Genomic DNA, 13,503 nt, shown 5'->3' on the forward strand with positions numbered 1-13,503 from the left:
AGTAAACACGTCAAAAGTAATTTTAATAGGTGGCATATTGAATGGTCGGAAGGTAGCCGCTTACCCCATATTTTTCTGTTCAGCCATTTTTTACAAAGGTCAAACGACACGTTACGTACGTGATGCACCCTGATCCATATATATATATATATATATATATATATACACATAAAGGGCTTCTCGCAATTTAGGTAACACAAGATGTGGAATGCCCGTGCTAAATGTGCAGTACTTGGCATTCTCCAGTGCTCGTATCGGTGGCTGAATTGGTTTTACCCGAAGTGATAATGATTCAGATGATGGTGACGACAGTTTAACCCTATACACAAGCCATGTACTCTTGGGTCTGCAGTGGAAAGAATGTAAATGTCCTTTTTCGATTTTTCATTAATCTAAAGGGAGGGTAGCTGCAGGGCCAATTCAGTTAACCCCACTTTTCATTCTGGCATTGTACTCTTAGCCCTCACGGTGACCGTGTTCTGTCTACCCAGTTCAGGAACAAAATGTTACACGTAGTGCATGACTATGAAGCAATAACAATTGTTGAATTCCAATGGCAGAATCGGAGCAAGTGGCAGACTCGGCAATGGAGCGGCTTGATCAGGCCTAGAGCAAGTGATCCCAATCTGCCACTGGAACACTTGCGCCCAACTTGGAGTTTAGCACCTGCCAATCTCCCTTGGTGGATGACGGTCAGAGACGGAGGAAGAAGAAGAAAGAGGTACTCATATTCCATTATAACGCCATGTTTTGCAACATCAAAGTCCTTCTAATCTCCTAACGTTGCCATTGTAATGTCTGACTTATCGCTTCCTTCATGAAACGTCGCCAACGTACGACGCGGAAGACTATAGTCACGGCGAAGACGGGTTGTAGCTCACCGTACGGGTTGCGATGCGGCCATGTTGGCGAAGCAGAGACAGGAAATAGGAAGCACAAGCGACAAGTGACACGTCACATAGAGTTCCGGTTGAATCTGCCTATTTTGGCGGAGCAGTCTGGGTTGCTCCCTGGAGCGACCTTGGCTCGAATGCCGCTCCGAAGCTCCCATTGGAAGACTCCAGAACTGTTCCCAATCTGCCAATCGAACAGACTTGCTCTCGGCGGAGCAACAAAACTTGCTCCGAAGACGCTCCGAATCTGCCATTGGAATTCAACAAATATTTGCAATCTGCAGTACACCAGCCGCATTGCCTTTTTCCCAGATGATACGATCTGTAGATAGGGATTTTCTGTTGTGTATGTCCACCACACGTGAAGAGACTGGAGTTATATTTCTGTGGATGTTGAAACTTTGTTATTCATAGCAAGTTCTGCTGGTATCATTTCATAGCATTTACACCTTATGTATTTCTACCTTGCAGTGAAATGTCAGACTGAAGCTTCAGCTACCTGAGCCTCCAAGCTTCACACTGAGATTCACCCAACCATTCCAACCAGATTCACCTCTGACAAGATGTGCCTGCTAGATGTAGTAGAAAAGGGGGTGGGTGATGAAGTTGGGTCTTTGATGTCAAACAGCAGTAATGAAACAGTAGACACTGAAATCTTCTACATTTATTTACGGTACTAGCTTTCACGTGATGAACATAGCTCAACATTTCAAGCCCTGAAACTCACGATCACAAACTTCTGATATGGCACAACTTAGCCATGTCCTACGAACTCAAGTGAAGATTGACATATGACTGAGGATGTCACATATTGGTGCGATATAAAATCATACTTGGTGCCAGATATTGGCAAAATAACCCATGCTAATATGTGCAGCCCATAACCCATAATAATCAGGTGCGGAGCTATATCGTGTCAACCTTCATGTGAGCACATAGCCCGCATCTCGCCTTATCAGATGATAGTGATTGTGAGCCTCGCGGTCCGAAACGCCGAGCTACGATGGTGTGGTGTGGTGTGGTTTCTTCAGGTACAAAATTAATGAAAACGAAATGCAAAGTACAGGATGGGAGCTATGAAAGGTCCGTCACATTTTCGCGCGTGGAGTGATACCTACTTGGCGGACAGACTTCCACTACCACAGAGTGCATAATTTCTGCCTCAGAAAAAATCGTGGTTACCAAGCACTGCAATGCAAAGTAAATACGACTACGCAAACTTTCGTTATCATGCATTTCCTATGCGCCATACCGATGTGAACACAAGGTCTGTAAATTGTTGTGTATCGCGTTCGCCTAGGAGTGCTAGCCGACACGAATTTGTTTTCGGTTTTGACACCGCTAGCGCCCCTGGGCGGAAGCTGCACTCAACTAGTGGCAGACCGCCGTGTTTATGTCGGTATAGCGCATAAGAAATGCATGAAAGCAAAAGTTTGCGTAGTCGTATTTACTTTGTATTTTTTCTGAGGCCTTTCTGGCAGAAATTATGCACTCTGTGGTAGCGGAAGTCTGTCCGATATGCAAGTATCACTCCACGCACGAAATGGTGACTGACCTTTTATAGCACCCACCCTGTATATGTACACAACTAAATAAGCATATGAGTACAGGGAAAAAGGAGTGTCCTCTGAGTTCACTGTAATTGTGTATATATACTTGCACTTCTATTTCATCCATTTTGTACTGGAGTATGGTGAACGAGGTTAAAGCAAGTACTGTAAATAAATGTAGAAGCTTCAGTGCCTACTGTTATCGTTTCCTGTTTACTAGTGCTAGCTTTGGTATTTTTGTGTTTCCAAAATGAGCAGACATTGCCACAGCAGCTTGGTGGCTATGCTATGCAACGCAATGTAGCGTTTGTTACTAAGAGGATTACTGAAGTGTCATTTTTATTCAACTGTGATAAAACGCACATTTTCACTCATGTACCATAAACTCATCTAGTCATGTTTTGGAACACTATTTTAAGAGTGTGTAATGAAAAATCTTTACACCCATCCTATATGTACGTTAGGTTTGGATCTTCTGTTTTGTACATTTTTAAAATGAGCCAACATTACCACAGTGGAGAAGTCCCTATATATCGCACAATGTAGCATATTGTAAGATGCTGAGAAGAGTGCTGAAGTGCCAACTTGGTTAAGCCGTAAATACATGCCCACCTTCAAGTTGAAAGTATGACTTAATTATGTATGTTGTCTGAAGGAGATGATCAAGTACCGCAATAGTCACCCTTTAATCTAGTCCCATTCATGTGTTACTGTGTGCAAACAAAACTTCCGCCTGCATATAACTTGTGCTTTTGTTTTATATATTTTCAAAACATGCAAACATTGCTATAACGTTCTGCTGCGTACTATGTACGAAGTACAATATTATGATGTACATGGATGCCAGTTTAGGCATGCGCACCTTCGAAATTGAAGGCTTGGTTGCTAGCATCTTTTGAAATAAAAGCTTATATTTTCATTCTTGTGCCTTTTCTTCTGAACACTAGAAAGTCCACTGTAAAAATAAGAATAAATAATAAAACCAATAGAACCCTATAAGAACCTACCACGGTGTCCACAGGATTGCCACAGAACGTCCCCCTACCCGCCTCAAATTATCCCGAATATGTCCTCAGTTCATCGGCAAGGATGTCCTGTAGACCAGTTCAGGCGGTAACATTGAGCAAACTATGTTAGTACATTTTCCATCCGTGGGACGCTCGTCGACGTCCTTAGGACGTCTGGTTATCCGAGGTCGTCACTCCATGTGACATCCTAAGGTTGTATATGGCTGACTGGAATGTGATAGAACTCTGGATCACAGCAGCTCAATATTCTCTGCAGAATGATGTTGTGAATGAGTGACGAGCACGATGGAGATGTGGAACTGACCTTCCGGCACAGTTCCCTTGGAAGTCGGCCCAGGACGCACATTCCCCCAGGGCGTGAGTCGTGACGTTGCCCACATACGTGAGGCCGACAACGGCAAGCCCTATCACCACTACCACCACCACCACCACCTAAATGTGTTAAGAAGATTGTCGTTTGGTTACATTCAAAGCTATCTGTTCAGTGTGGTTGCGACAAACAATATGGAGATGTGGGACTGACCTATATGTGTGTTAAAGTGACTATGAAATTTCCCGAACCCCCATGCTTTTTTCGCTGGAAACTGTTCTTCCCGTCGAGAAACTAATGTGCCACAAACTTTTCTGAACGAAATCGCTCCACTCTGTGAGAAGCGAGCGCCTGAAGTGTCTCTTCCGCGTTCCTCCTCTCCCGCGCACATTCTCTCGTCGGTCGTGTAACTGTAAGGACCGCACTTCTGTGCCTCGTTACGTCACCGGTGTTGCGCAATGGCAAGTAATGCTGCAAGCCCGCTGTGGCTGTCGTCTTCCAGTCGCACATAGAAGGTCACAAGGTCTCTGGTGGCGCCCGAGCGTTGAAGTTGAAGCATTACGCTTTCTTGGTTGGAGTCGTTCGGATAACACGCTATAACGAACAGCTTTTTGTGTGGTGTGTGAATCGTTTGCTACACTTGAGCTAGAAAGTATCACATGTGAGCTGTACTTTTTCATCGAATGTATTTGTCCTCTGCTCTGGGGCCGTTCACAACAAAGAACTCAAGCACCTCCGTGGCTTTGAGAGTTTTGCTGACGAGCTACGAGTAGTAAGTACTGGACACGAGCAGTGCACAACGCTCAACTGGCCCGAACACGATTAATTAATTAGAGCTAATTGGGACCCCCAGATTAATCAGCACCCTCCAGGGAGCCACCACACTAATTGGGGAGCATCTAACTCGTGTCCAGACCAGCTGAGCCTTGTGCACAACTCGTGTCCATAAAAAAAGAAAACAATAGACAGAAATAGAGTGGAGAGAAACAATTTATTTGAAAATCAACGATGTCGTGGCGAAGAAACTGCTCTGGAACGCCCGAGTGACCAGCGCCCGCCATGTTGCTTGTTAGCGCTAGTTGCAGAGATCGATGACAGGTGGATATTTAGTTGCAAGGCATCACACCAGATGGAGCCACAATCATAGCTCTATGCGAGAAAGACAGAGAACAACAAGATACGAGCTGCAGGTAAAAATGGCAACCCTACTAAACAAGTGTAGGCATGCAAGAGCAAAGGTCTAACCGCTACTGCTAAACGGCACGGAGAAAACAGTACACATCGGATAAAACCTTAGGGGCGATTGTTTAGGCCTAACCACAGCGTCAACACTACGCAGCTAACACAAGGTAGGAACCACCAGGCACTTATCGCTAAACATGCGACAACGTGGACAAAAGGCTTGCTCACTGCTAAACAAGTCTAAACATGCGAGAAAATGCGCGTGGTCAAACAACGCACAAACATCGGCAAATCACTCACCTTTCCCCCCACAGCGACGGTGCGACTGCTCCCCACGGCAGCCAGGCACAAACTGAGATGGCACGGGAACTGCAGAGCGACCGAGCGCACGTCTACATTCCGCGAGATCCAGAGAGCAAGTGACTGGGGCGCCGCACCGCAGCAGCTACACATGCGTGCGCGCTCCTAGCGCCCTCTGCGCCATCTGCCCGGCCGTCATGGAGGGGGTCACGCGGGCGGTTTTGGTTTCACTCTCTGCTGTTTCCACTGCGCGCGCTCCTAGCGTTAAAGGTCAGATATGCCGATTTTGAAGTGCCGCAGAACTGAGCGATACTCGCGCCGTGTGTTCATTACTGAACACTGAACATGTGTGCGAAATATCTTGCTCCAACTGTTCGTAGTTTTTTAGAAAACAGTTTTTTTAGTTCCCACGCCCAGCCGTCAGACAGTCGGCAAACCCTGCGCACGGGCGCACCGACGTCACTGCTCTCGGTTTATCTGTCTTTGGCTTGGCATGGACTCTTGGCTTGGCTGCTTGGCCTCTTTCATTTCCTCCTCTGTGCATCGTACCAACGATCGTACATAAGCGAACAGCTGTTATGTTGTTGCTAAGCCGGAAACAAAGCAAACAAAGCGCCCAGAAGAAGAACAGTCTCTGTTCGAAATATCGGCGGCTTCTGTCCTGAGGCAACTCCCTTCCTAAAGCATGTGAATGTTTTTTTTGGCACAGCGTCGTTTGGAAAGTGCACTTCCTTGTTCTGACCTTGCCTTTTATGGGCTGGAGCGATATGATTCATGAATATGCCACGGCGAAGTTGTCGAAGATGCGACAGTGCTACGCTGTTAGAACAATTCATCGGAGCATTCAAGTGTTACCTATTATAAGCTTCGAAAAGACCAAGCAGTGCGAAGCTCTTGGCTGACAGTGGTGCCTGCTAATTTCCACTACAAGGATTTCGTCCACGAATGTTATCATAGGTTACGCGCGACTCCAGAGGCAATTTGGAATCTCGGCACGAAATCGTCTGATGAAAATCTGAGGTGCCCGACGTATAACATTTTGAACGTGCCACGGAGGATCAAGGCAAAAAACGAGAGCAAAAAAAGGTAAGTCGAGGTTCAGATATAAAAAATAGCAAGCTTAATGAATCGATTGTGCAGCTGTCCTACTGCGCTTACCCTGATATAACCACAATTAACAACACAATAGTTCTATTGATAATTTAACTTTTGAATTATCACAGGTGCACGCTGAAGGCGGAAATGAAGCATGATCTGGCTTGCATCTGGTCATGAAGAAATTGCTGACACGTTAGTTGCAGTCCACCTCTACCAACAGGTATGACAATGTGATGTTATAATTTGAGTATTCATCTATGTTCAACTTTTCATGTGCACTCGCATGCAGACATCTTGACAACACTTTTAAATCTGCCCTCAAAGTTACAACCTGTGCTTTCAGGGTGGACAACAAAGGTCACCATTCCGATTAGCTGCTATCTCCCAGTTCAAGCACTTTTGTGTCTGGACACGGGTTCCTGTGGATGGGGTGTTACAAGCTTCACTGTCTGATATAGAAGGTACGTTACATTAGTTCAGTTAATTTGTCTTTTGGACATTTTTGTTACTGTTAGCTGGCTTACTGTTGGACATACAATCCTTTGACACACCAAAGCTGATGTCGCCTCTGATAACGTTTTAGAATTTTCAGTGTCATCAACGTCCATTGAGCAAGGTGCCTTTACTATCTGTGAATCTTTAACTGAAGAATAGCCCAGAATTCATGTTAACATTCTCTACTCTTATTAATTCACTATCTGTTTTCTGAGAGCTAAGAAAAATGGAAACTATTTATTTGTCACAACTTCACGCTGGATACTGGTGTGGTACTGGCTTGACATGTAAGCTAAAATACCTGGATTCTACAATAATTGTGTTCAACTTGGTGCATTACCGTGGGCAATGCCACATTCACTACATTTTTAGTGGGTCCGGTGCACAAATACTGTGTGCATACTGCATACATACATACTGTTCGATAGGCAAAAATACCTGAGCAGTGCTGTGTAGTCTTTTTACCCAAAGTCCATACTCTTACTGCAAAGTCACAGTACACAGAACAGCAATGTGCAGGTATGCTGCGATAGAGATTCACAACAGAAAGAAGACTGTTGAGAGCATCTAAATTTTAATGAGACGAGACTTTCGTGCACAAGGCTGCTCTTGTTAATGTCTAACATGAAGTTACAAAATCCCAGAATATATAAAACATGTTGTAATGTAGAGAGCGAGGGGTCGTACAGACATAAAGATAATTATATAATCATATATAATAAAATAAAAAGGGGGTATAATAATATTAATATAATAAAAACTCCCACTCAACTCAACTAGACAATTCAATAACTCTACTTATTCTCTACCTTACAACATGTCATATCCCAGTAAACCACGAACGTCTAATGGACGTCTAAAGGATGGTACACCGTGGATATTTTGGATATCTAGTAGACATCCGGATATGTCCAGCTAACGTGGAATGGATGTACTATGGATCGTCGGAAGCTCATCCATAACTGTATAGATGGATATCTTCTGGATGTAACAGCTGGACATTTGCACATCCAGTGGACGTGCTTGTGAGGCATTGCGACGTCTAATATACGTCCTATCGATGTTCCTACCGGATTATAACATACAACAACATATAGACGAGATTGCAAATCTACTTTTTCAGCTATTTTGTGTGCATGAATAGCGCAAATGCCGTAGCCCTGGCCGTACCCCACACGACACGGCTTTGGCATTTCTCAGTAGCCTCTATTGGCGTACTGGATGGAACATATACTAAAATACCAATAGTAGCGGGATGTTTGTTAAGTGTAGTGGGGCCGAAAACGTTTGTAACGGTGACGAGGATGTGTCTCTGCAATTAATTCGTACGTCTGCAATGAGTCAAACTGCCCGCTAACATTTCTGATATTCCTTCCTAACAAATATTATGTTTGGAATTCAGGCTATTGTCTATGATGAGGTTACCTACTGAGTGGCGCTGTCAAACTGAGAGGTTTCCTGTGTTGGTGGAAGAGTGCTGCGTAGATACTTTGCAGAGAGCAGGACGTGAACAAATGGAAAACCTTGCTTTTACTCGTTCTCCAATTTCTCACGTTCTCGCAAGATAGATTCGCTTTCTTCTAGCGCTATACGTAGAAATTACTATTCAATTGATAGTCGAAACAACGTTTCGTAAACATACGTCTATATTATCGTATGTTAATCCGGTAGGAACATCGACTGGACGTATATTAGACGTCGCAATGCCTCACAGGCACGTCCACCGGATGTGACAAATGTCTAGCTGTTACATCCCAAGGATATCCATTCATACAGTTATGGATGAGCTTCCGACGATCCATAGTACATCCATTCCACGTTAGCTGGATATATCCGGATGTCTACTAGACATCCCAAATGTCTTAGATGTTTGGATCTTTCTGGTATGTCTAATAGACGTTTGTGGTTTACTGGGATATTCTGGAATTTTGTAACTTGATGTTAGACATCAAGAAGTACAGCCTTCTGTGCAAAAGTATTCTTTCTGTTGTGCACAATCATCATACAGTAAATGCGACTATCCACTTCTTGTCATTAAATGCTTTTCCTTTCTTTCTTTTTTTCTGCAGTGATGAGCATCCATAAGGACACATGCCAGAAAGGGAGTCTCTTTGGGATGACAAACCTTCATCACCTCATGAGGATACAATGGTTGACGAATGGTTCTCAAGCACATCTGAACTTCCAACAAATAATTCATGAAAAAGCCAGTGAGTGCTAGCACCAGGAATTGAACATGGACCGTCCTGCTACCAGTCAGAGATGTTCAGTGGCGTAGCCTCCGGGGGGCTAGGGGGGGCTCGAGCCCCCCCTACCTGCCACGGACTGACCCACACAAATCGTGCAAATCCGAGAACATAATATATGGGGGGGGGGACCAGTGTGACTATCGCGAAAGTTCTTGCAGTTCATGGCGTCTATTTAAGAAGCACTCTTGAATGGTTTTCAAAGTATGAGCTTTTCAAAATACTTCCAATCTCGTGACACCACTTCATTGGTCATGACAGCCTATACATGTAATCGTACTGTGAACATCTAAATCAACTATTTTCGTTCCCTTTTTTAATCCTCAGTTTGCAGTGTGCACAAGTATGTGTGTGTTGTCGACACAGGATCAGCGGGGGAGGGGGGGGCGAGTTTTCGTATCGAGCCCCCCTACCTTTAAGGTCTGGCTACGCCACTGGAGATGTTACATTTCAGGTGCTCATTGACTTTTGGTGAATCACTTGTTGACTTTGTCCCAAGGTGGAGCTCGCTACAGCTCATTTGCTATCTGTTAATGTTGTGGCGTGTGTTGCGTTTTTCTGTTTGCGTGTTCCAGACTCAGAACGGTTAATTTGGATCAGGTCAGGTACGTTTCATTTAGACATGGCAAACATAAAGTGGTGTTTCTCAACACAACTTAGCAGTGGTCTTCATGCATTACTGCTACGGCCATTAAGCATGAATAGAAACCTGCACATTGTCCATGATGTAAAACCCCAAGACTAGGGAACACGAAGGGACAGACACAAACATGTCCCTTTGTGTTCCCTAGTCTCGGGGTTTTACATATGCATCACCTTCACCAGCTTGCTTGCTTGCAGCCATTTTTTCTGCACATTATGTTCACTCTACTTTTATCATGTGCTATATAATCTTGTTCAAGTTCTGTCAGACAACCTGTAATGCTATAAAAAAATTCAGTACACTGTTTTGTGGGTTGAATGGTAGTGCATGAATGCAGGAAGGAAACTGTCATGTTATGGCAAGTGTTTACGTATTGTACATTTAACTACTAATTTTATTGGTTAGCTTTCGCTGGCGTATCATGTCAAGCCGTGTTATATTAATTTGGAACATGTTCTTCTTAGTAGCCAGACCAGCTGATACACAGAGAGAACATAGCCCGTGTGTGTTTGTCTTTTCCACCGCAGCCCTTGGGTTTCCTCCCTGATGGCTACACATGTCAGGGATAGGTTTCAGAACCGGTAGTTCCCGCCAAGTGTGAATTGCTTTTCAGGGGATCATCACGCTGGCAGATGAAACATATGGTTTAAATTATTTGCAGGACAGGAATTGCGTAGCTTCACACAAATACTACTACTACGAAGTAAGAGTGGTTTCAAATCTAGCTTTTTTGTGTTCCTGACATTATCGCACGAGATGTAGTATCCACTATGATCCTTTATGGGGGGGGTATGTACAGTGCAATCAACAGATGCTATTTACAAATCTGCGTTTTCTACTGTGTTGAAATGGGGTAGTTTGTATCTGAGAGCCATAGTGAAACACAGGCCCTCGAGAAAGATGGCAACACATTGCAGGGACTCTGGATGCTGCCTAAATTTCCAGAACACACAGCTCAAGGCAGCGGTTAAATAACAAGTGGTCAGAGAAATCCAAGATAGTTGCATTCGTAAGCAGTCCGCTGTTGGATTTGCTTCTGTCAGAGATACGTTATCTCAAAGGGAACGCACGGACACACTCAGAATGATACTAGGGCTGCCTGTGAAATCGAATGAGGAGAGGGGAAGATATATAACCCTTTTTCTTGTCTGTTATTCTATTGGTTAAATTGTCATTTCAGCATATGTGTGTATATTCCAGAGTCTGCTAATAAATATATCAGTTTAGAGCTAGCAGTCGCATTGTAGATGTCTCATCCTGTCCTTGGTTGCTTGTGATTCACTATGGCCATGCTTGCTATTGCAAAAACAGAAAACCAAAAAAGACAATAGAAAAACACGGAAAGAGCGACCTAAAAAGCTGCCTGTTCTAGTGCTCACATGGAAGCAATGCAATGAGGTAACATGTTCCATTTATGAACTGTGCATAGTACTAGTACATATCACAAAGGCAACCGATTATTCAGATTTTTCTTAAAGTGCTTTGTTTTTTTTTAGCTTTGTTTGCACAGTCTATTATTGCAGCTTTATGTGATTCCCCTCTTCAGATACTTTAAGATTGCTGATGCTGTGCAGTTTGTTAATTTTGAAACTGTACTGTGCTGAGGTACAAAAACAGAATTGTCATATCTGCATTTGAGCACATAGGAATAATTTGTAAGTACTGTACTTGTTGACATTAATATTTGCACCAGGTTGATTTATGGAAAATGTGAATAAATATATTTATTTGCTTGCCAACCAATGCACAAATGTCTTCTTTTCTAGTGAGATATTCCCTGTTCACCAGACATAAATGTGGAAAAGTTAATGGGGCACAATGATGGTAGAGTCTAGCGTTGCTTTTTGCCACTTCACATATATGCACTGTTATTCGTGTGCACATGTAGGAATAGGAAGGTAGAGGATGCGCATAAAAAATTTCGTATGCAGCCACACATGTGGTTCAGAAGATTAATTAGATGATGTCCAAGCATATATAATTGTGCTTCATGTGCAATGGGTATGCTAACGGATTGCTTCCATGAAGCCTTTTTCTTTATTTTTTATAAATTCTTTTTATAAATGTTATTTTTTATTTTATATAAATTTCATATTACATATTGTATACTTATATTTTTATAAATTTTATAAACTAAAAACTCAAGTTACACGGCCCCTGTAAGAGTGCCCTTTGCAAATGGTTTGGTAACGTGTCTCGAACTGTAAAGGTAAGAGGCAATCGAGAATGCTGCAGACAAGGTTGCAACTTACATATTGCTTATCACGTCCTACATACAAAGTGATTTGTACAATAATTCCTGAGCACGGAATTAATCCCGAGGCTGGCCTGTGATGTCACCCAGGACGACAAGTCACATAATTGCCTTTAACACTTTTACACCCCATGGGCTGAGTTGTGAATTGAAAGAGCACTCTACAGACGGATAAGGCGCACCTGATTTCTAGGATCTATGCTATGCCCTAATTCTTCAGACACCCCGTTTCTATGTGGCAATATGTGCTCTGGTACTTCTTTTGCGTCTGCATAGTGTGCAACCACATGCTACTGGAGCTTTCGTGTGCATTTTTTTTGTTCGACGGTGTTCATTACAAACAATATCCAGATGTTAGACATAAAATGCAGTAGTTTGTAGCGTACCACACAACGCAGCGTGACATGGGAGTGTGTGATGCAAAGAAAGCTTCTGGAAAATGCACAGAATCCCACAAAAAGTTTAAAATGTGATTTGTATTTCGTTTTACGTCTTTCATCGTTACATACCATCGTCGACGCTGTTGCACATTGATAAATCGTACGTAAAACTTGTCCCATAGCAGTCCGCGGTTTCTCAAACACATAGCACAATTTTTCTGCAGTAATAAAACGCTGTCGGCATTTTCTTGCTGACACGGCTGTCGAAACGTCAGTCTCTACAATGGGCAAGTGCTGTAAAGGGGCAAACGCAGACGCGACTTGATACAAATTGTACGTGCTCACAAAACACAAACAACGAATTCCAGTCACAACATCGCACAGAGGTTGGTTCGCGAATGAGTTCGCAGCTGCTGCAGTGTTTACTTATCGCGGAACGGTGGAACCCGGCTGTTCGCCATCTTCAAGCACAGATACGTGAAGCCGCGAGAAGCCGTAGCTGAAATTCACTGACAAGTACGAAGGCGCGTACACGTCACAATGCCCGTTCGGGTGCATCTACGTCATAAAAATGGCTGCGCCCATGTGTGTTTCGGAATGAATTACCTATTTTTTTACATGGTACTGTACCGAACTGAGAGAATGAAGGTGTATTTTGGGGAGAGCTGGATGTGGGCTTTCAGAATATCACAACCGTTTCGACTATTTGGGATATCGGCATAGCTGACCTTTAACGAGTGGCTTCTCACTTTCGGTTTCGCTCTCGTTTCTTTGCACGTGTTTATTTATATAAAGGCCGCGCGCACTGCGATCGCGTCATCATTCTGACCGATACGTGGAAAACGCCATCTGTGGTTTATTCTCCTGTGTTTCTCGTCGACAAGGAAAGACAAAAATCTAAGAACCTCGCAAATTTATTCGCGGCGTCGCGAAGGAAGCCTTTCAAGCCCATCGCCTGGAACGGTTGCAAGCATGTCAAAAAATGTGCCAGGACAAGATGAAGACGCTCGACTGCGTCTTAGCGGCAGACAGACTGATGAAAAAGAAGTGCAACTTTAGCCTCGACAATCTGTATTGTGAACGCAGTTCAGATCTAGAGGATAACGACGACGTGTAAATGAAAG

The sequence above is a fragment of the Ornithodoros turicata genome, chromosome 1, assembly GCF_037126465.1.
Source record: "Ornithodoros turicata isolate Travis chromosome 1, ASM3712646v1, whole genome shotgun sequence".
NCBI classification, from domain to species: domain Eukaryota; kingdom Metazoa; phylum Arthropoda; class Arachnida; order Ixodida; family Argasidae; genus Ornithodoros; species Ornithodoros turicata.